General features: G+C 45.7%; 1 protein-coding gene across 2 annotated transcripts in view; it reads left to right on the top strand.

Moving 5' to 3' along the window:
* Positions 1-22,101, top strand: part of LOC146775949 (uncharacterized) — a 790,744-nt gene that overhangs the window by 325,321 nt on the left and 443,322 nt on the right. For both annotated transcript variants that reach the window (XM_085637356.1, XM_085637355.1), the window contains exon 3: positions 4,835-4,884. The gene's annotated coding sequence lies outside the window, so the exon portion shown is untranslated. The remainder of the gene's footprint in view (positions 1-4,834; positions 4,885-22,101) is intronic.

The raw sequence follows: 22,101 nt of genomic DNA, 5'->3' as shown, positions 1-22,101 counted from the left end.
GGTGAGGTACAGGGTGAACTCGTGTGACTGCAGGGTGAGTTACAGGGTGAACAGCGTAAGAGCATTGTGAGTGCAGAGTGATCACTGAGAGTGCAGAGTGTGCGGTGTGCTGATGTGACCGCAACTAAGTGGATGGAGAACGGTGTGAGTTCATGGTGAGTGGCATAAGTGCAGTGTGGTCACTGTGCATTGTGAGAGCAGGGTGAGCGGGTGGTATGAGTGCATGGTCATCAGTGTGAGTACATTGTTATCCCTGTGAGTGCAGGGTGAGTTTGAAAGAGAAGGGCGAGAATGAGGAGTGAGTTGTCAGAATGCAGGGTGCATTCCCAGACACAGTTGAAGTTACTCAGCATGTTATTTGATGCTTGGCATAGGGTTTGAGATATAAGTTAAACTATTGTTTTCATGGCATTATTCAGGCTCCAGGGATCGAGGGTGGAGGAAATAAATATCGTGCTTATCCTGCAACAAACTTCCAGTCTTGCGATTAAGGTTATAAACAACAAGACCTGCCTAGAATAAAAGTATTTTGGTTTTTATAAGCACAGTGAGCAACTCCTGATCAAGAACCCTGGCACTTGCACAAACTGTTGCATTTTGGACCGTCTCCGCGGCACTATTTGCCAATCGCCAAAGGGGTCTAATGTCACTGGCTCTAAAAGTTCCTAAATATTTAGGTGTGTTTAAGAAAGTGTTTCCCTAGTGATCTATTTCCCCAATGGTAAGTGTGGGAAAGAAAAAGGAAAGGAAGGAAGAACAAGCAAACTCAAACCCAACAAAACCATCAAGTGTGGTGCCTGTTCCAATGCCTCAAAGGGAGGAGTGCAAAAAAGTGAGGAGGCCGGCAGTGCCTCACGGAAGTAACCCCAACGAGGCTGTGCAGACTGGTACTCGTCTGCTACCTCACGTTCTCATCATAGGCGACTGCCGTCCGAAATAAAGATAAGGAATAAATCAAGAATTGTTGTGTCTATTCTAATAACTAGTGTCAAGTGGAACTAATAATCTAAACTGTGTCTATGTTCCAAAAAATAAAGTGAGTGTCGACCCTGGGACAAGGGAGACTGAGTCTGATCAGGACCCACGTAACTCCCAATTAAAACCAGACAATACCACACTCGCTATTTGAGACTTTTATTCTATGCTGTGTGGCTGTCCACTAAAACCAACATGTTTCGTTGCCTGTATAGATTGGCGGCAACTTCTTCAGGGCTAGGGTCGACTGGCTTCTCTGCTTTGCTAGTTCTGACCAGTTTTGTATCTGTCAGCGCCGTTAGGGTTGCTCATTTACAGCATGCCTCAACCCTTAGTGTAGGTGGATGTATGCTACCTCGGATAGTTCTGAGCTGCTTGCCCGCTAACCGCGGATTCGTATATCTCGTCGGTCTAGTGCTCCGGGTGCTTTTCAACCTCCATCCAATTGCGATTAAGGTTGCCAGCTCTTTATATTGATGTCCCAGATGATACAAAAATAAGCAGTCCCCTATGTTATGGACATGGATTTTATCATCATGTTAGAACTGACAGTATCTGTATCGGTGGCGGCAGCCATGTCAAATGCCTTAAAAAACATACAGGACCTCCTGTCTGACCGGTTTGGACTTGCAAAGTTTCTCAGTACCGACACACCCTCTGGGTGCAGGAGGGTCCCCATAGTGTGGATCAGGTGTGCACAATTCATGTCCTTTGCTTTTGAGTAATTATGTGAAATTCTACAACAATGATTATGCAAAATACAAAACTGGCATTTAACAGTATATTTTAGCATTAAATGCTTCCTTGCGTCCATATTGGTATGCGAGGATGCATTTCAAACCAAAACATGCGTCAAAACCACAAGTGCTGAGAGCAACAGCCACTTGCTTTCTGGGTGTTTGTGTTGTTCCTGTTTAGTTGAGGTTTAATACGAAACGGTCGAAGATACTTAGAACATGTGGTTAAAAACACTATATATTTTCTGCCGGCAACCACCCATTTCCCACCACGAATGGCAAGTAGGACAACCGACTGTAGGAAAACACACACGAGTTCCAAGCCACTGGCACACCATTCCTTCCTTCAACTGTCACAACACACCATGTCAAGAGATAAAGTTCACTAGTAATTGTAGAGAGAAGTAAACAAGGTCGAATTAAAAACAAAGTATACTACGAAATTACTACAGACAACAGAATCCTGTCACTGCCTCATTCAGCAAGAGCCCCTCATTCATGGCTGCACCCCATTCAGAGAGCACTGCTGGTCACACATGTAAATCCTCAAAGCATGGCGATTCCCAGCGATTCCCCATGCAAAATGATGTCACATAGTATAATGACATAATTTGAGGAGAGATAATCGGAGCAAAGGTATACTGTTGACAAGTTGCAGTTGCGAAGACCCCCTCAGGCCCCCCCACCCCCGTCGTCGTGTGTGTCAGCCCGGGCTGAGACAGCTTCCAGGGCACACACAAAGTTTTTGAGCTGCCAGCCGCACCGAGTACTTCACAGGTCTTTAAAAGACCATTCACGTGTTAACAAGGCTTTGCTGTTTTTTTCACCTCTTAGCACCCCTGCAGCTCCACTCTGACTATGGCTGAGACAAACGACTGGCGCCGAGAGGCAACAATGGAAGATGAAGTGGTGGGGTGGAGTACGCGCCCCCCTGAGGGGATGCTGCGCCCCCCTGGGGGGCGTGCCCCACAGTTTGAAGACCTATGCCCTAAAACCGAAATGACTCGCTAGAAACATATACTTGTAACCGTGATCACTCTTTTGCAGATTATAGACCCCTGCACCACTGCCAACCCCCTCAAACCTTCTCTCATTTGTGAGACAACCTCTACTGAGATACACTGTGTGTTCCATTCACCAACACCAATCAAGATCTGCCTCCCAATCAGTCACACATGGGGGGAAATAGCCCCCCACTGCACGATGTGGAGCTTAGCCACAGCTGAAGCCAGAGCAACCCATATTTTTTTATATCAAGGCCAGACCACTTCACCACAGATAAATAGAGGCATTTTGCTTCTAAAGAAACCTCCTGTCCAGTAACTCTGGTGCAATTCCTGCCCAGTACCTTGCATCAAAGGAGAATCCCACAACAGATGGAAAAAGGTCTCATCCTGCCCACATCCCCATTGACAGAGAGAGAGGCAACAGCCGGCCCCATTCAATGCACCAATGGTCTAGAGCAATATGTCCTTTGTAAGATCTTCAATTGGACTAAATGAAAGCAGGATCTTTTTGCTACTTCTCTGGGACCCTGTATGTCCTCAACCCAGTCATCATCATCCAGCATGCCCAGGTCTATCTCCCATGCTATTTTCAATGTCACCAGGGGGTCTTGCGAGTTTTTCACCAATTTTCTATAAATAGTTGAAATTGCTTTGTTGGTCAGGGGATCCGTTAACAGGCGTTCTTCAAGTTGGCCCGCTTCAGCCAACTGCTCCCCCTCCCGGAGGTGACCACGCAATGTATGTCTAATCTGCAAATATTGGTTCTATGCTGAGTCCCCCAATCATACTCCTGCTGGAGAATCTCAAAAGATACAAATGCCTGTCCCCTCCACATATCACCCAGCCGTTCCAGGCCAATCAACCTCAGTTTTGTGAAGCCCTGCAGTACATACACTTCAGAAAGGAGGTCACTTTCCCAAAGTGGAGTCTTTTCCATCAGCATACCCTCCAGCCTAGATATTTGGCGGCTTCTCTCCATACCTGTACCACTGACTGAGTATGGGCAGGCAGGGTGCGCTCAATCTTTTGTTGATACAGGAGGGGGGGTAGTCCGTCTCATCCATTTCGTCCACTCAATAGGCTGGTTCCTTCCGGCCTGCAAACACCCAGTCATTTACCGATACAAATTGGGCAGCCCAATAATATTTCAGAATATCTGGTACCGCTAAACCTCCCTCATACACTCCCCTTTGTAACTTATGCAGAGCTATGCAGGAAGTGCCACTGTCCCACAACATGTGACATATTCCAGAATTTATCTTTTGAAAGAAATCTGGTGGGATTCTAAAAGGCATATTCTGCAGGATGCAACTAAGTTGTAAGTAATTTGTAAGTAAAGTTTATAATATTTAATAAAGTATTTAAAAAAAATTGGGCACAGGATGTGAAGGATATAGGGGCATTGGGTGGGTAAGTTTACTAATACTCAGGTATTTTTTTTAATGCCTGAGTATTCATTTATAATCATTAAATGCTATACAAAAATATATATTTAAATATATTAACTGCTCTACTGCACCATACAGTGGATCACTCGCGGACGAGTGCTTCATACGTGGTGGTGCCCCAACGATAAATAACTGCTCCAAACTCCTTTATCAATTGTAAGAAAGAGAACAGCACTAGCGGGGGCAGTTTGCTGGTGTTTATTCACACCGTTGTGAATAAACACCGGCAAACTGCCCCCGCGAGTGCTGTTCTCTTTCTTACAATTGATGAAGGAGTTTGGAGCAGTTAAATATATTAGAAGGGAACATAAGAACCTGAAAATTAATACAATTAGAGCAAAATGTATATACAACATACAACCACCAGCCAGAAATTAATACAGTATTTAAAAACATTTGTATTAACATTTAAAAGTGCACAAGTCATATTTTTAATTTAAAGAAATATAAAATAATTTTTAATAATTGTCCAGAAAACCCAATAAATATTAAAGTACATAAAGTATTTTACTAAAATAATACAAAAATTGTACAACTTTTAAAATGTTTTGAAAAACATTTATTAAAGTATTTTCCCATTCTTTGCCATTGAGGTAAAAGGGGAATATTGTTATTTTTTAGTTTTTACTTTTAGGTTTGACGTTCGCTGTTGTGTCTGTTTTTACAGTTGGTGGAGCGTCGCGATCAATAATGTATGCAAGGAAGAACTGCGGTCAGGTAAGAACAATATAATTTATTTTTATAAGTTTATAGGTGGCAACTTTTATTGTAAGGAGAGAGGGGGAGGTAGCCATATGTATGTTAGTAGTAAAATGTATGTTTTGGATGTTTTAACCACAGTTTAATTCCTGTGCAGGTAGCACTTGTTGGTCCACATCAAGACAATTTTTTTTGTTTTTCAAATTCGGTTTAAAAAAGTAATTTCTGGAAAAGTAAAGTACTTTTTTAAACCAATTTGAAATGAAGCAATGTTTTATCTTATTTTTGAGTCATGTTTTTGAACAATGTATGGAGTAATTATGGGACACAGACCACAAGGCACCAAAAAGAATATGGATTCTCTAGATCGGGTGCAGTCAGGGCTGGCTTTAGCGCTGGTTGCGCCCTGTGGGACAATGTCTGTTGGCGCCCCCCCAATGACCACCTCTGCCACGAATTCCGTCACTAGCACCCTTTAACAGTGCCTCTCAAGTTTCCATAAACACTGTCGTTCAGATTCATTTAGTTTTATAGCACCACTCATACCAGTGTAAGGTGTCAGAGCACTTTATACCACACACACATTGCACAGAGACAATCATGTGTGTGTAAATCAGTGTATAGGAAATGTTACATTAGACAGTACTACAAGGTGTAGTGTATGAGTGGCATGTCATCGATAATGGTAGGCAATATAGTTAAAGTTCTTATTCAGGAAAGGCACAAATTCAGAATCTAAAACGCAACATCATTGTTAAGGGTGCTCTTTCATAATAAGAATTGTTTTCTACCCAAATGAACCCTTTTTACAAGATTAGGATAATGAAAGACTGGGCAAAAAACATATAGCTTTAACATATACCTTGCAGTTTGCAGCAGCTCTCGGGTGACAGTTAATAGCCCAATGTTCTATATTAGGATTTTGACTTAGAAACAACAAAAACAAAAGGAGCTCTCTTACAGAAACAGTAACCCACTGACTTATTTATATTACATGCACTTCGATATCTGCATGGTACACTTTCTTAGCAGCAGGCATTTTAACCCTCTGCGCTACCTTAGAATGAGTCAAAATTTCCACTAGACAAACCTCCAGTCTCTTTCCAGGAAGACAGTTAATCACAGGACTTCTCTTGACATTTTAATTGATGTCTGAAAGTTGCTGGAGGCCAGGAAGGAGGCAGCAGGTGCTTTTAAAATGGTGTTACACATTTTCAAAAATGACGCCCCCACTCCAAGTCAACTCCCGGTGCAGTTGCACCGTTCGCACAGCCCTAGAGCCGCCCCTGGGTGCAGTTAGGTGTTTTTTTCGGAAAAGCTGGTTGATGTTACGTTTTTCAACCTTTTTAAGTTTTTTTTTTTTCCAACCAGCATACCTTTCCCACAAGATTTGTGGGTTTTCGGTTTTCAGATCATCCTCAGCAAGGACTTGGAAGGCTGTATTTTTCCTTTGATTGTGGATTTCATAAACAGATTTGTTATCGCGCTTTTTAACAAACACACAAGCTATTCGGTATTTTTAGGGGGGTATGCATTTTCTTTTTAACACCATATTAATTTTTCCAACTGCTCACTTGTTGGAAATGGTGTCTTTGCCAATGTGTATTTTTTTGCACAGGAGTTGGGAAATTTGAGAAATATGTGTTTAAGCAGTTTGGAATAATGAATAACAAAAGACTCTTGGTGACAGGTGAAATGATTTTTTTAAAAACAAGCTAATTGTTAAAAAAAAAAATTCAAAACAGGCAAGTAAGTTAGAGCAGGTGTGAGTATGATTTAGAAATGTAGTATGTGTGCTAAATTGTCCAAGTAATCTGAAGCCATCATCAACGAAAACTGTTGAATTTGGGCCAATAGTCGCTCGGACATTTCTTTAGTTCCTTTTGAAGCACGTGGGTTTGGATTACCTGCCAATGATTGTTCTATTCACATTTCATGGAAACTTTGCTCCTTCTTCAAAATTTCCTAAAAATGAAAGAAGTCAGGGTAAAGTCTACTAATAGTTTTGTTGAAGGAGTTATTCCATCCTTCAACAGCATTATTAGTCTTTGCACCTCCCTTTAAGCAGGCCGTGTAACAGTTCCACCAGTCAATAAATAACCTTGGATTCCCCCTGTGACCCGAACTGCTTAGATGGCCAATCCATGTGTCCTCAACATAATTTAGTAATGGGGCCAATTTGTCCTAGTTTTATGTAAAATTCTCTGATTCTGTAATTGAAGTGTAGAATTCATCCACACTGTCAGGAGGTAAGACACATAATGCAGTTTGTTTTTTAATGTATACTGCAATTTACCATCTATAATGTAATCCTCAACTTAGTATTTATTTTACATTTTTTGCCAATATGCCTATGAAAAGAGAAAAAATCCTTTAATTTGGGCATTGTGATATAATTTAGTAATGGTATTAATAATGGTTAACTCGGGGGAGGAGCCTAGCGCGCAACCAAGATGGCCGCGTAGGTGCGAGGCTCCCGAGGACCTCCGCGACCTCCTGAATTAATCCTGGAGATATCCTGTCCTTGTTGAGGGGACTGTGTCGGTGAACCCGAGCTGAGGCGCCACCCGTTTTTTGGGCTCGAATCGGACCCCGAACACCGGTGGGAGCATCGATTGAAGGTTGCGGCCTTCTCCTCGCCGGCCCCCCGGATTGGAGTAGTGGGGCGATCCGGGGACGAAGTGAATAACAGCGGCGAGCGGGGCTGGGCGACTCGCGTACCCCGCACTTTCACTTTCGCTTTTGCACCCTCCTTGCCTCAGGCGGGGTCGGGCTGCGGAGCGGGGTGCGGTGGTGTTGCCTTGTCTAGGTGCCCGGCTGACCCGCCGGCGGTGGGTTGACCCGCGGCCCGGTGGCCGCCCCCGCCCCCCCCCCCCTGACACCCGTGATTTGGTGTGGCGGCCCGTTTGGAGATCTTGGCACGACGGTGGAAGGGCCAGCATGTCCACCAAACAAGATGGCGACCGGACGAAGATGAAGACAACCCGCCGTGGCACGGCGCACCAGGCCAATAGTATGGATCGCTATACGCTCCAGAAGGGTTCTCCGGAGACATCGCGGTCATCCCTGGTGGGCCCGACGGAGGCGCCTGCCCAACCGGTGGACCTGACCCTCCGGGACGTCATGGGCGCCATCGCAGAGATGAAGGCCTCAGTGGACAAGCGTTTCGATACCCTGGCGCAAAAAATTGACTCGGTCCTGGTGGATGTGGGCCTTGTGAGGGCAGACTTGTCAAAAACGAACGACCGAGTTGACTCCCTGGCCCACACCACAACGAGCCTCACGACGGACGTGGTGGCCCTCCGGAGGGAGGTGCGCCGGCTTGGCCAGGCGAGCGCCCTGATGGACCGGCGACTGGAGGATTCCGAGGGTCGGGCCCGGAGGAACAATGTTCGCATTATTGGTGTGCCGGAGGGCCGAGAGGCGGAGGCGGCAGATCTCTTCGTGGAAGAATTGATCCTGACCCATCTCCAGCCCCGGGGGCTGAGTAAGCTTTTTGCGGTGGAGCGTGCCCACCGGGTCCCTGGGGGCCGCCCTAAGACCGGTGCCCCGCCGCGGCCTATTATTGCCCGGATTTTTAATTTCCGGGACAGAGACGCCATCCTCCAGACCTCCAGGCAACAGGGACCGGTCAGGCTGGACAACATGGATGTACACTTCTACCCAGACTTTACTCCGGCGGTCCAGAAGCAGCGACAGAGCTTTCTTGGTATTAAACGTCGCCTAAGGGACCTAAACCTCAAGTACTCAATGCTCTTTCCGGCTAAGCTGAGGGTGGAGGTGGATGGCCGTACGCACTTCTTCGACCGGCCCGAGGCGGCTGGGGACTGGTTAGATACTTTGCCTGGAGATCGGGGTGGGGGGGGCGCGGCTGGCGGGGAGGGCCCGCCGGATCAGAATTGAGGGGTGACTGTATAGGCCTTGCTCTGGATATTGTTCCTTTACCATATATTGCTCTCGTATGTTCCCCTCCCATGGAGGTCGGGTGGGGTCTGCTGGGGGCTTCCCTCCTCCTCTGGGGGACTAGTTAGTACTTAGCTATGGGGCGACAGGCACACTGCACTTTGGGGGGGCTGTCTGGGCTCATGCAGGGGTGCAGGGAGGGGGGAGTTCTGTTGGGACCGGGGGGTGGGGGGGGTGTGTTGTTTGTTAACACCGCAGGGCAAACCCGCAACTGTTTTGTTGTTTTTAAGATGCTCGGTGGGGGGCGACCGATTGTTTTGACGTATGATGGGGGGTAGGGATTTGATTGTGTTGTCATGGAATGTTAACGGCCTGGGGGATAGGATTAAGCGTGGTGTGGTCCTGCAGTATTTAAAACGTATTTCACCAGATGTTGTCTTCCTGCAGGAGACACACCTTATAGGTAACACCTTTCATGCAATGAATCGGCGGGGATATCGTTTGGCGGCCCACTCCGGCTTCACTTCGGGCTCGCGGGGGGTGGGTATTATGGTCAAGAACTCGCTCCCGTTGGAGATTGACGAGGTGCGCCATGATGAGAGGGGACGTTACACTGTTCTTGTGGGACGAATGGAGGGTAGAGTGTTTATCTTTATATCAGTGTACGTCCCGCCTGGGTTACAAGCCACTACATTTGCGGACCTGGGGCGCCTCCTTCTGGACCTTCCGGGTGGCCTGTTGGTGGTTGGAGGGGACTTTAACGCGGTTGCCTCTGGGTCTATGGATCGCCATCCCCCTAGGGACCTCCCCCGGGCACAGGCGTGGCTGCCCGGCCTTTTAGACACGCTGGGCCTGGTGGATTGCTGGCGCTTAAAGCATCCCGTATTGCAACAGTACACCTTCCACTCGGGGGCCCATGGTAGCCTCTCGCGGCTTGATTACATCCTTGTCCCGGCGGCCCATGCAGGGAGGGTGGGGGAGGTGCGCCATTTGGCACGGGGTATCTCAGACCACTCCCCATTGTTGTTGCATTTCGATGTCTTCCCGAGGGGGGATGGCAGGGTGGCCCCGATCAATGCATGGTATTTGCGCGACCCCACCATTCGTGCCGACTTGATCAAATCCTTACAGCGCTATTTCGATGAGAATGTGGGGTCGGTCCCGTCTGCCATCTCCCTGTGGGAGGCTTTCAGGGTGGTTCTTAGAGGGGAGGCCCTCTCCTTTATTTCCAATGCCCGGCGGCGCGAGCGGGAGGAGGTGACCCGGGTTGAGGCCGAGATTGCAGAACTGGAGGGTGACCTGGGGAGCGGGGTAACAGACGCTAAGTTGCATGTTTTGCACTTAAAGCAGGCGGCCTATCGGGCCCTCGTCACGGAGGCGGCCAGGGGCCTCAGTAGAGAGCAGCAGGGGCGATTGTATGATGTGGGTGACAAGGCTGGCAAATTGATTGCGTGGTTGGACAAGAGGGAAAGAGCGAGCCGCGTGGTGCCTTTGATTGAGAGCGTGGATGGTGTGTGCGTCACTGAGCCGGAAGCCATTGTCTCCTGCTTCGCGGATTATTTCCGCGAAGTCTACTCCCCGGTTTCTCCCTGCTCGGAGGAAGATTCCCATGCCTTGCTTCGGGACATCGCACTGCCCTCCCTTACGGTGGAGGACAGGGATTCGCTGGATGCCCCGCCCACCTCGGACGAAATTGCCTCGGCTATTCGCTCGGTTGCATCCGGCAAGGCCATGGGCCCCAATGGTATTCCCATTGAGCTATACAAGCTACGCCCGGATGTGTTGGCGCCCCACCTGCGCGCGATGTTCCTTGCGGCCCACTCGCAGGGCTCCCTCCCGCCGGACCAGCGTCTGGCTACAATTGTGGTGATCCATAAGGAGGGGAAGCCCCGTGAGCGGGTCACATCCTATAGGCCGATTTCGCTTCTGAACGCGGAGCCCAAAATCCTCGCCAAGGTGTTGGCCAACCGGTTGGTTGGCGTGGTGGGCGATTTGGTCCACCAAGACCAATCGGGCTTTATACCACATCGCAACACGGCGCTTAATCTGCGGCGCTTACACGGGGTGCTCGCACGTGTCCCGTTTGTGCGGGAGCCGGCCATCTTGGCGTCCTTGGACGCCACCATGGCGTTTGATACGCTCGAATGGCCATATATTTGGGCGATGCTGGCGAAGTTTGGGTTCGGCCCGGGTTTCGTCAGCTGGGTCAAATTGCTATATTCGGGCCCGTTGGCGCAGGTGGTGGTGAATGGGCGAGTATCTGCCCCATTTGCGCTGGGGCGGGGCACGCGACAGGGTTGTCCCCTGTCGCCTCTCCTGTTCGCCCTGGCCATGGAGCCCCTGGCGGAGTGGCTGCGGTGGCACCCTTCTATCCGTGGTCTCCGCTGGACCCCCGAGCATGAGGACCGCGTGTCCCTCTATGCTGACGATATCCTTTTGTATCTCGCCTCCCCGCGCAAGTCACTGATCGTCCTGGTTGATGTTTTGCGCTCCTTCGGTCGCAACTCAGGCCTGGTCATCAACTGGGCGAAATCCTGTGTCTATGTGCTCTCCGGGGAGGCCCCGGTCCTGCCACGGGACTGTCCGATCCAGATTGCCTCCCAGGGTTTCCGGTACCTGGGTATATATATCACTCTTGACCCGGAGGCCCGCTATGAGCGGAACTTGTTGCCCCCCCTCCAGCGTCTGAGGGAGGACGTGGTGCGCTGGCGGCGTCTGCCGCTCTCGCCGCTTGGCCGAGCGGCCTTATTTAAAATGATGTCCCTGCCGCGCTTCCTCTACGCCCTCCAGAATACCATGGACTTGGCCCCGGCACGCTACTTTCGCGAGGTGGAGGGCCTCCAGCGGCGCCTGTTCTGGGACGGGAGGCCGCGTATTGCTCTGGCTAAATTGACGCTCCCGTGGTACGATGGAGGGGTCGCCCTCCCGGACATCAAACGGTATTACTGGGCCTCCCAACTAGCTGCAATTAACCATGGCCTTTACGGGCCCGCCTTGAACCCGGCATTTGAGATGGACAGGACGCTTCTGCCCGGTGGCGATTATAATCGAGCGCTCTACTCTGGCGCGCCCGACTCCCGTTTGACGGGACCGACGCGTGTCATGGTGCGTGTCTGGCACGCGGCTAATGCAGCTATGGGGTGGAAGGACCGTTTGACCCGAGCGTCTCCGCTGTATGCATCTGAGAGGTTGGGCTCCCTGTGGACGTCGAAGGGCTTCGAGAAGTGGGACACGATCGGAATCAGCACGGTGGGAGATCTCTGGACGAGGGGGGGATTCAAAACTTTTGAGACGCTGCAGGCGGAGTTTCAGCTGCAGGGCAGTGAGTACTTTCGGTACCTACAGGTCCGCCATGCGCTGGGCTCCGTCTTCCTGGATGTTGCATCCATTCCGGAGTCTTCCCCCCTGGAGGACAGAGTGCTAGATGGCCATGTCCCGGACAGCACGATCTCCCTCATATACAAAAAATTGATTAACGATAGATCGTGTCTGCTGACTAGTCTCCGCGAGGCTTGGGTTGCCGACGGGCTGGAGCTGGACGACGAGGATTGGATTTCCGCGGTGGCCTCTCCGAAAGAGGTGGCCATCCCGGCTCGCCTTCGTTTCGTCCAGCTCAAGATCCTTCACCGGGTCTATGTGACGGGGCCAAGGCTTTTACGTATGGGTTTTGCCGGTGATGGAATGTGTAAGCGTGGCTGTGGTGCGTTGGCGACTTTCATGCATATACTGTGGGAGTGCCCGAAGGTGGAGCGATTCTGGCGTGGTGTGCATGAGGTTCTACGAATGGTTACGCGTGTCGCGCTGCTGCCTGAAGCGAGGAGATGCTTGCTGAATGTCTGGGAACCAAATGACTACTCGGTCCCGCAGGCGCGGTGGGTGACTCTGGGATACATGATAGCCAAGCGTGATATTGCCCAATTGTGGGGATCCCAGAGGCCCCCTGCGGTGTCGGCCTGGAAAGAGCATATGGATTGGTGTATGTTTCGTGAAAAGGTGGTGTATGTGGCGAGGGGTAAGCCTGGGGCGTGGATGAAACTCTGGGGCCCCTGGAACGCCTACCGCGGGGGTATTTGTGAGCCGCCGCTGCTACCAGCGGCCTCGCCGGCTCCGTCTCCCTAGATGGCGCCCCTCCCTTGGCCGCGGGCGCGCGGTCCCCCAGTCCCTGATCTACTCCCGTCCCCCTCTTCAGAATTTTGCTGCTGGTTTGGATCCCCCACTTATGGAGCACGTGTTGTCACTTTGGATCGAGGGTTGCCTTGCGGTTGTGGTTTGTTTATGTTGTTTTGCATTAAGAAAATGGAACCGTACTGTGGGCATGGAGCTGTGAGGCCTGCACCATTGATCACTCCTGTCTTCCTACTGTGCACCGCTGAGAAAATTTTTTGCTGTATGTATGTAATGTGCTTTTGATGCTCTAGCGGCCGGCCGTGTGGTTGTAGGCCCATACCTGTAACTTCTATAAACTGCAATAAACGGTTTCAAAAAAAAATAAAAAAAAAAAAAAAAAATAATGGTTAACTCAAAATCAAAAATCACTATTCAGTGTTTTAGATGTTACCACTGTTAAGAATTCAGCATACGTTAAGGTTTGCTTATCAGGCAGTAAACTGTAAACTAAAGGAACCGTAGTGATATTGATGTTGGTGTGAAGAGTGTATATTTGGGCAAATGGATGGGGTGTGGACTTAAAGGTGCCATTCATCATCCATATTTCACTGTTCTCCAGTGTTACGACGTTATGGGGTGTGCTAAAGATTAGAATTCTTTTCAAAGTGGTTTCCTTGTTGTGTCAAAGGAAAGCTTCATTAGTGAAGCTTACAGTTAATTCAGGTGGGATGTTAATATCTGAGTAGGTCTGGGGTGTTGCACATTGGGGGTTACTTGTCTGTTTTTGTCTCTGTATAATTCTTTGGAGGTTAGGGATTGTGGGCCTACAACTTGCTACATGCATAGGAACATTTTGGGGCAGCTGCCTCAAAACTGAGCCATAGGGTTCATTGGAGGTGGATGCAAGTGTTTTTATTTGCTGAATGTTCTGTCTAACTTTCATCTCCATTGCAGAGGCGCAGTGGTTATGCTCTGTGGTCCTTTCAAGAATGTCACCGAGAGTAACCGCTCTGCCTGTGCAATGGGATGAAAACTACTGTACATACCTACAATTACTCCTGAAGTCAGTTAATATGCCTGATCCAGCGCAAAATCGGGAAATGGGGAACAACCTGTACCAATATCCTCCCTGTGTCACAGACCCGAAGTCACACTAACTCATTCACACATGCAGTCATTGGTGGGGCCCATAACACCAACACTCACACGTTTATTCTTCACTGGTCTGCACACACAGGAGGGATGAGTAATTCAAGAGTTGGACATGTGAGGGGAACACCTTATAACCTATAGGGAGGGAAAAGTTATTTACAAAATATACATTAATGCCCTTCGTCTATAGATCCTTAATCCTAAAACATCAAGGCACTCCTCCCACTTGGTCAATGGACCAATTAGTTGGATTGGTTGATGGTGATTTAGTACCAGCTAAAACACATTTTAAGACTTCAGAATCTTTCTCTAAGTGAAAAACCCACAACTCATGATTTCTCGTTAATCAATAATTGTTTATCTAAAATTTTATAATGATTTTAAATTTGCATTTGTCTCATCCAAGTTTAGAAAATGTATATCAAATTTTGAGTAAATCGCAGAACATCATATTTACCTAATCTGGCTATTTGGAGTCCTCTAATTCATTGGCTCTGCTTTATCAAAATTTTGTCGTAAATCGTCCGAAAGCAGGCCAAAGTTCAAAGTTCTTTGCTCAGCACGTTACAGTCCCAAAGATCGGCAAAGGACCAGAGAGGTGGAAGCATCTATCATTGCCCGTAGATTTAGAAAAAGTTCGCAGTCATCAGATGATCAGGCAGCATCCGGACCCTCAAGGATTCAGGAGAACGCAACGCCCTCTCTATTCTACTACTCTTTTTATAAAATAATGAGGTAAAGAAGATACATTTTAAAGTTTTAGAACAGTCGTGATTGGCAGGTTGAGATCGTCCGATTCAAATTTAAGGTTCTCAGTACAGTTCGAGGGGTGTGGTCACTGGTTAGTCCAAGAGTCAGCTTGTTCCGGTTTATTGTAAGGTTGATTGTTCTCCTGTCTTGGCAGGTCTCCCGTTTTCTAGCCTTGTCCGGGTACATGGTGAACAAAGGTCGCGACGAGGTTTTAGGAGATTTCTCGCGCATGCGTAGCTCACTCCGCGCCTCATGAGACAGTGGCCACTTCGACGTGTGGTGACAGCGGCCATCTTTGATTTAGGCTCAAATGCCAACTTAAGCAAAACAAACATAAAAGAGTAATTAATACATAGAAATAATGAATCTAATGTTAACCCGTTACTAATCCCTCTATGTGCTTGTATTTATCTAGCATATAGCAACATTTAAAGCCATGATATTCACCTTGTCGGTCCTCCTCGTGGGGCAACATCACAAAAAGCAACATATATCATGCAGTATTCTATTACCACATATGCTATTGTTAATATGCGCACAGATTTTAGTTATAAAGGTAATTTAGCCCTGCAAAATGCAAATCCCACGTGTAATTCAAATATTAATAATGTTTATTAATATACATGCAAAACTCGTTTAATAATATTATAGTTAATAGATTATATAATTAGTAATTTCATGCAGAATAGAGGAGGTATACAACATTTTGCACTACCTGCTCCACCAATCCCCCCTTTGGTGATTTTATCACCATACTATTAAACTTTTGTATCAATTTGTCATGAAAAGCAAAATGAATTCTTTGTATTAGTTCACATTTCTGTTTCCCCAATTTCTTCTCTTCTTGCTGTTTTATACATACTATCTTTCATCTCTTCTAATTCTACTTCTTCAAATTCCCTCTCTTGTCTCTTATTCTGTCTTCTTTTCAAATTTTTTCTTTTTAACTTTTTCTGTATTTTCTTTCTTTTATAACATAAACATCCTAATCTTAAAATTAATACTAGAAAAATCACACATGTTAATGGAAGTAGGATCCTACCTATAAATGTACCACCTAAGTTTAACAAGAAATCTTTAATGGAAGAACATTTCTTTCCAATCTTTTCCCAAACACTTTCAACCTCCAGTGGTGCAATTTCCTCATGCAAATCAGTTATATTTTTAATGTAGAACTTCAGATCTTTACTTTTGTCGGGAATGTAAGTACAACAATGTTGAACCTTCAGCATTCCACAGACTCCACCCTCTTTTGCCAATATTATATCAAGGGCAAGTCGATTTTGCATTACCATGGCACGCATGGCACCCATTTCAGTATTTACCAATAAAAACCCTCCAGCGGTGCTTGTTGACAGGTGATCCACTACTGTTGATAGTTTTCTAATTTTGTGTGCATTCAGAGATATTCCCACTGCTGGTATCAATGCTCCAAAAATGTCTCCCACAATTTCTGACCAAGATTCTCTTTTTCTACGTGTTAGTGGACTACCTAACTTATGTACACCATCTTTTCCTCTTCCCATGTGGAATATCTTTGGGAAAACCAGGCCTACATAACATGTGCCATACCTATGGTCTGGCAACCGATAATATGCCTTGTTCCCGCAGATAAAATATAACCCAGGAAAAACTGGATCATTTCCTCCTTTAAATCCCCATCCACCCATGATTCGGTATGTATCATGGCACTCACTATTACCTAGGAAATAATTATCATATGCAGTTTGATTCCTTCTAATACACAACTTTCCTTTCTGAGGCCAATCCAAAGCCATAGTTGGACTAGCTTCTCCCTTCAAATTTTTTTCCATTTCAACATCCCAAACGGTCTTTTCTTCTTTTCCTTCAGGTATTTCCCTTTGCATTTGTAGTCTCCTTTCTTCAACCATATCTAAAAACATCCTTTCCTCTTTCTTTAGAATGCAAGTCAGATTGTTTCTAAATATAGATTCTAATGTTAGTTCTTTAGTTTCTAAGAAAAATTCACCTAACACCTTTGCAGGCTTTACTTTATTCAATTTGTTAACTGCAGGTACTTGTGAAAATATGTTATCCACATCTGAAAAATAATATTCTAATTTCCCTATTTTGTAAAACAGACTAGCTATTACACTACATGTTATTCCATAGGTTACTGGGAGGTGATGGTAGGTCACTCCCTCTGATACAGACGCAGGTAACTGCATGCAGACGTAACAATCCCTCACGTCCATTGTCTTTACATATTCGTACAGTAGTTTCGAAAATACATTGTTAGAGAAATCATTTATAGACCTGTCTTTATGCAGATAATTTCTATCTATTTTAGTCGGATATACTTTCTGAATCTTTTCTATAGTAGTTTTATTCTCACTATGTCCTTCTATTGTTTCTAGTGTAACTTTAAATGAAATTATCAAAGCTAACACACTCCATAGAAGCATTAATAATCCTGTACAACAACAACACATTTTTAACCATCTTTTAAGAAATGCACATTTAGCTTTTCTACTTTTTGTGTTTGCCATTTTCGTAAAATGATCAGTGTCTTTTGACTTAGCCTCTTCTACTTCACAACTAGTTTTGTCTAACCCAAGGCTCTAAGCACCTACTTGGTTCTATCAGTTATGTCTTTTTCCGTATTTTATTGTCTTTCCATTAGCAGCACTTTTTGTCTTGTTCAGTTTGGCGTTTGATCGTCTTTCACTTTTCTCTCATAATCTTGATACAGAACTTCCTGAACATCTGTTTCTTCTCCAATATCGGACAAGATAACTCTCAGGATTTCCGATTCTTCGTCTTCCTCAACCACTTCTGGTACAGTCACCTCTGGGTTTTCTTGGCTATCCGCCTCTTCTTTTATTTCAGGCAGGGCCACATACGACCATTCCGGCGACTTATACTTCTGGTTAGGTTTTCTCGTTCTTTTGTTTTCCGCTGCTGTAGTTATTTTCCCAATTTTCGATTTTTCTTGACTAGATATTTCATTCACTTGTTCTGCTTTTGGTGAATTCACTCGTGTCAGTCGATATCTCAATCTCTTTATTTTGTTTAGCCAGATTTCATCTCTTGGTGATCTTTTCAATTTATTTCCTTTATCATTCTTTTCAGCTCTCCATGCTCTCTTTCTCAGGACTCGACCTTCTGGTACTTCTTCATCTCTATCCTCTGATTCTGTTTCAACTTGACTTTTACCTTCAACTGTTTTTCTTTCCACCACCTTTTCAATTTTCCCTACTTCTGTTCCTCCTCGTGTTTCTTGCACACAATCTTCCTGCTTACTACTAACTGTCCCTTCTTCTAACTGGATGCTCGAATTCCCTACAACTCCTCGGGGGTCTCCCGCAGAAATATTTCCCTCACTTTCTGTATCTGGCACCTGTTCATCTACCTTTGTTATTTCAGGTGGAATTTCTCTCAGATTTCCATCAGGAACTTCCTTATCAACAATTTCTTTGATTGTCTCTTCACTGCTTTTCTCTTTTCCCGAATGTACCGGTATTTGTTCAGTTTCTGAGTCTGAGCTGGTATCAGAAATCTGTAATTTTCTTCTCAAGGGACTATTTTCTGGGGCAAAGGTCAAATTTTGCTCTGACTCCCCCCTTTCAGGATTTTCTCTCGTTCTTGTTTCTTCAGAATCCGATTCAGAACTAGTTTCTGACTCCTCAAAATATTCTCCTTCCTTGTTATCCACTGGATTTGGAATTCTCAATGTGTGACTAGCATGAATCCAGTTCTTTATCCCAGCACACTTCACAGCTGTTTTTGTAGTCAAAATCACTTGTCGTGGTTTTCCCCAACGTGGAACCAAACAGTTCCTCCTTCTGTGTACTTTAATTCTCACCCAGTCTCCTGGGCTCAGATCATGAGCTTGCTTCTTTTCGAGGGTGGTGGCATCCGATCCAACCTGATGAAACACAGAATTTACGGTGTCAGCCAGCGCCTTACAGTAATCCAACACCAAGTGATCAGATATAGGCAACAGCTTGTTGACTGGTATGAAAACATGGCGCATTGCTCTTCCCATGACAATTTCTTGGGGACTCAGACCTGTGTTCCTATCTGGAATAGATCTAATAGTCATGAGTACCAGAGGCAAGACATCAGGCCATTTCAAACCTGTGGCTAAACACATTTTTCCCAATTTGTTTTTAATGGTGCCATTTACTTGTTCCACCACACCAGAAGCCTCTGGGCGATAGGCACAATGTAGTTTCTGTTGTACATTCAGTGCTTCACAAATCAGCTTCATGATTCCATTATGGAAATGTTTTCCTCTATCTGACTCAATTGTGACTGGGAACCCGAATCTGGGGATGAACTCTCTCAATAATAATTTAGCTACTGTGATTCCCTCACTTCTTCTTGTGGGGTATGCTTCTACCTATCTAGAAAACAAGCAGACCATTACTAGAACATACCTCAACCTATTACAGGGGGGCATTTCAATGAAATCAATCTGCATTCCTGGTGAAAGGCCCTCATCTTGACCTATCGTTCCTAGACTTACCACTGTTTTCATTCCAGGATTGAACTGCTGACATATAAGGCATCTTTGACAAAGGCTCTCAGCTACAAGTCTAAATTTTGCATTGTACCATGTTTGTTTAAATGACCTAACCATTGCGTCTCTCCCTATGTGTGCTTGTCCATGATACATCCGTGCCATTGCAGACACCATGCTATCAGGCATGACTGGTCTTCCATCCCGATAGACCCACACATGATCTGTTTCCCTTGGTGCACATCCTGCTTTTACCCATTGTCTCATTTCCTCATCTCCTGCTTCTTCCTGCAATTGCCTCACTTCTTCCCATGTACTAACAATGTTAGTAAACAATAGGGGACAAGAATTAATTTCCCTTTCTTTCCCCCTGTTCACCGAATTCTGATTGCGGGCACAATATTGAGCCATATCGTTGGCGTATTTGTTCCCTACTGCAATGTAATCTCCCGTTCGCGTGTGAGCAGCACACTTTACAACAGCCAATTGCTTAGGCAGCTGTATCGCCTCAAGCAATTCCCCAACCACTTCATCATTCTTTAGAGGAGTTCCACTTGAAGTCAAAAACCCTCTCTGCACCCAAATCTGACCAAAATCATGCACAACACCAAAGCCATACTGACTATCGGTTATCACAGTCACTCTTACATTCTTTCTCAACTTGCATGCTCTAGTTAAGGCAACAAGTTCAGCAACCTGAGCTGATTTTACTCCCTTCAGGTAAGATGATTCCATTACCGCTGCAACTGTGCATACTGCATATGCTGCACTCAGAATTCCTTCGTCTGTTCTCAAGCATGACCCGTCCACAAACATCACATAGTCACTCTCTGACAAAGGTACATCTTTTATATCAGGACGTGGTTTGGTACAGAAATGGAGTACATCCAAACAGTCAAGATCCACTTCGTCCCTGACTTCTACATTCTCATTATCAGGCAGTAACTTTGAAGGATTCACATCCAGGCATCTCACAAGGCTCACATTCGTTGCACCTAATATGACCTTCTCATATTTAGTCACCCGACTATGTGTCATGAACTGAGTGCGGCTCCTTGTTAAAAGGATTGCCACTTCATGAGGTACAAACACTCGCACAGGATATCCCATCACAATTACTTCACTCTGTTCCAGACTCTTACAAGTAGCAGCTACTGCTTTCAAACAACCTGGCAATGCTACAGCTACAGGGTCTAGCATAGCTGAAAAATATGCAATTGGTCTTCTCAATTTCCATGTTTTTGTATTAATACAGAGAGTGCACATCCATTCCTCTCACTGCAGTACAATTCAAATTCCTCGTCGTAATCAGGCATTCCTAATGCTGGTGCTTCACACAAACTGTCTCTCAATTGTTTAAAGGCTGTCAACTCTTCTCTATTTAATTTAATGGGATCTTTTACATCACTTCTCGTCAGGCGTACCAAAGGTTTTGCAATCAGGGAAAAATTACTTATCCACTGACGACAATATCCAACCATTCCAAGAAACATTCTTACTTCTCTTTGCGTCATTGGGGCTCTCATTCCTTTTATTATCCTGTCTGTACTTATCTTCCTCAGTCCCTTTTCAATTTTATGGCCTAAATATTGTACTTCTTTCTGACAAAATTGCAATTTCGATGGGGATACTTTAAGTCCTCCATCTGCCAAATGATTTAGCAATGCTATGGTATCCATTACACAAGCTTCTCGAATCTTTGACGCCACAAGTAGGTCGTCAATATACTGCACTAGCACTGAATTTTCGGGCATTTCTAGGTCTTCTAAGGACTTTTTCAATATCTGATTAAATATCGAGGGGCTTTCTGTATACCCCTGTGGAATTCGGCACCTTGCCAAAATACGTTCGCCAAACCGGAACGTAAAAATCTGCTGACTTTCATGATGCAATAGGATAGAAAAAGAAAGCATGACATAGGTCAATTACTGTATACCATTCTGCATCATGAGAAATCTGATACAAAATCTAAGATGGGTTTGGTACAATAGGACAACATGACACAACAATTTTGTTTATTTTTCTCAAATCTTGCACTATTCTGAACGTTCCATTAGGCTTTTTCAAACCCATAATTGGTGACTTACATGGACTACTCATTATTTCTCTCAAAATACCTTGTTTAACCATTTTCTCGATTATAGGAGTAACTCCTTCAATTATCTCTTGTGTCAATTTATATTGAGGAACATTTGGGTAGCTTATTCCTTCCTTCACTGTTACTTTTACAGGATCCACATTTTTCATTAATCCTACATATTCTCCTGTGGAATCCCAGACTTCTGCCTTTACTGTCTATTTCAGTTCTTTTGGTAGTTCTTCAGAGTTGAATACAGCAAATGCTTCAGTAATCTCAGATTCCATATTAGCCATAGTCATTTTATACAGTACGTCTTCATCAGGGGTCTCAAATGCTATACCATCAGGGGTACAAAATATAGTGCAATTCATTTTGCACAGTAAGGGGCCGATTACGATCCTGTAACAAAAATTCCCCGTACGACTCGTATCCGGTCTTTTTACCGTACGAATCGTACAAGTGCCGTACAAACTGCCAAGTACAATTCGCATGGGAAAAAGTCCATACGAATCGCATTGGGAATTATTCCCCACACGTCCTCGGGTCGGAAAATGTGTCCGACACATCCTCGGACGATTTACCGTACAAATGTGAAAAGTGAAGTCCGACCGCGCTAGTACGATACATCCCGTGCGTCCGATGTTACAACCGGATGGAAAAACACCGTCCGCACTGAACTCCCATAGCAACCATGGAGACATGTGCCCGCATACGCGCCCAACACTCCCCCCAGCCCTCCTATGTACGAGTCGAATCC

This window comes from Triturus cristatus, chromosome 12 (assembly GCF_964204655.1).
Source record: "Triturus cristatus chromosome 12, aTriCri1.1, whole genome shotgun sequence".
Lineage (NCBI taxonomy): Eukaryota > Metazoa > Chordata > Amphibia > Caudata > Salamandridae > Triturus > Triturus cristatus.
The sequence above is the reverse complement of the archived record's forward strand: the minus strand, read 5'-3'. Positions and strand labels throughout refer to the sequence as shown.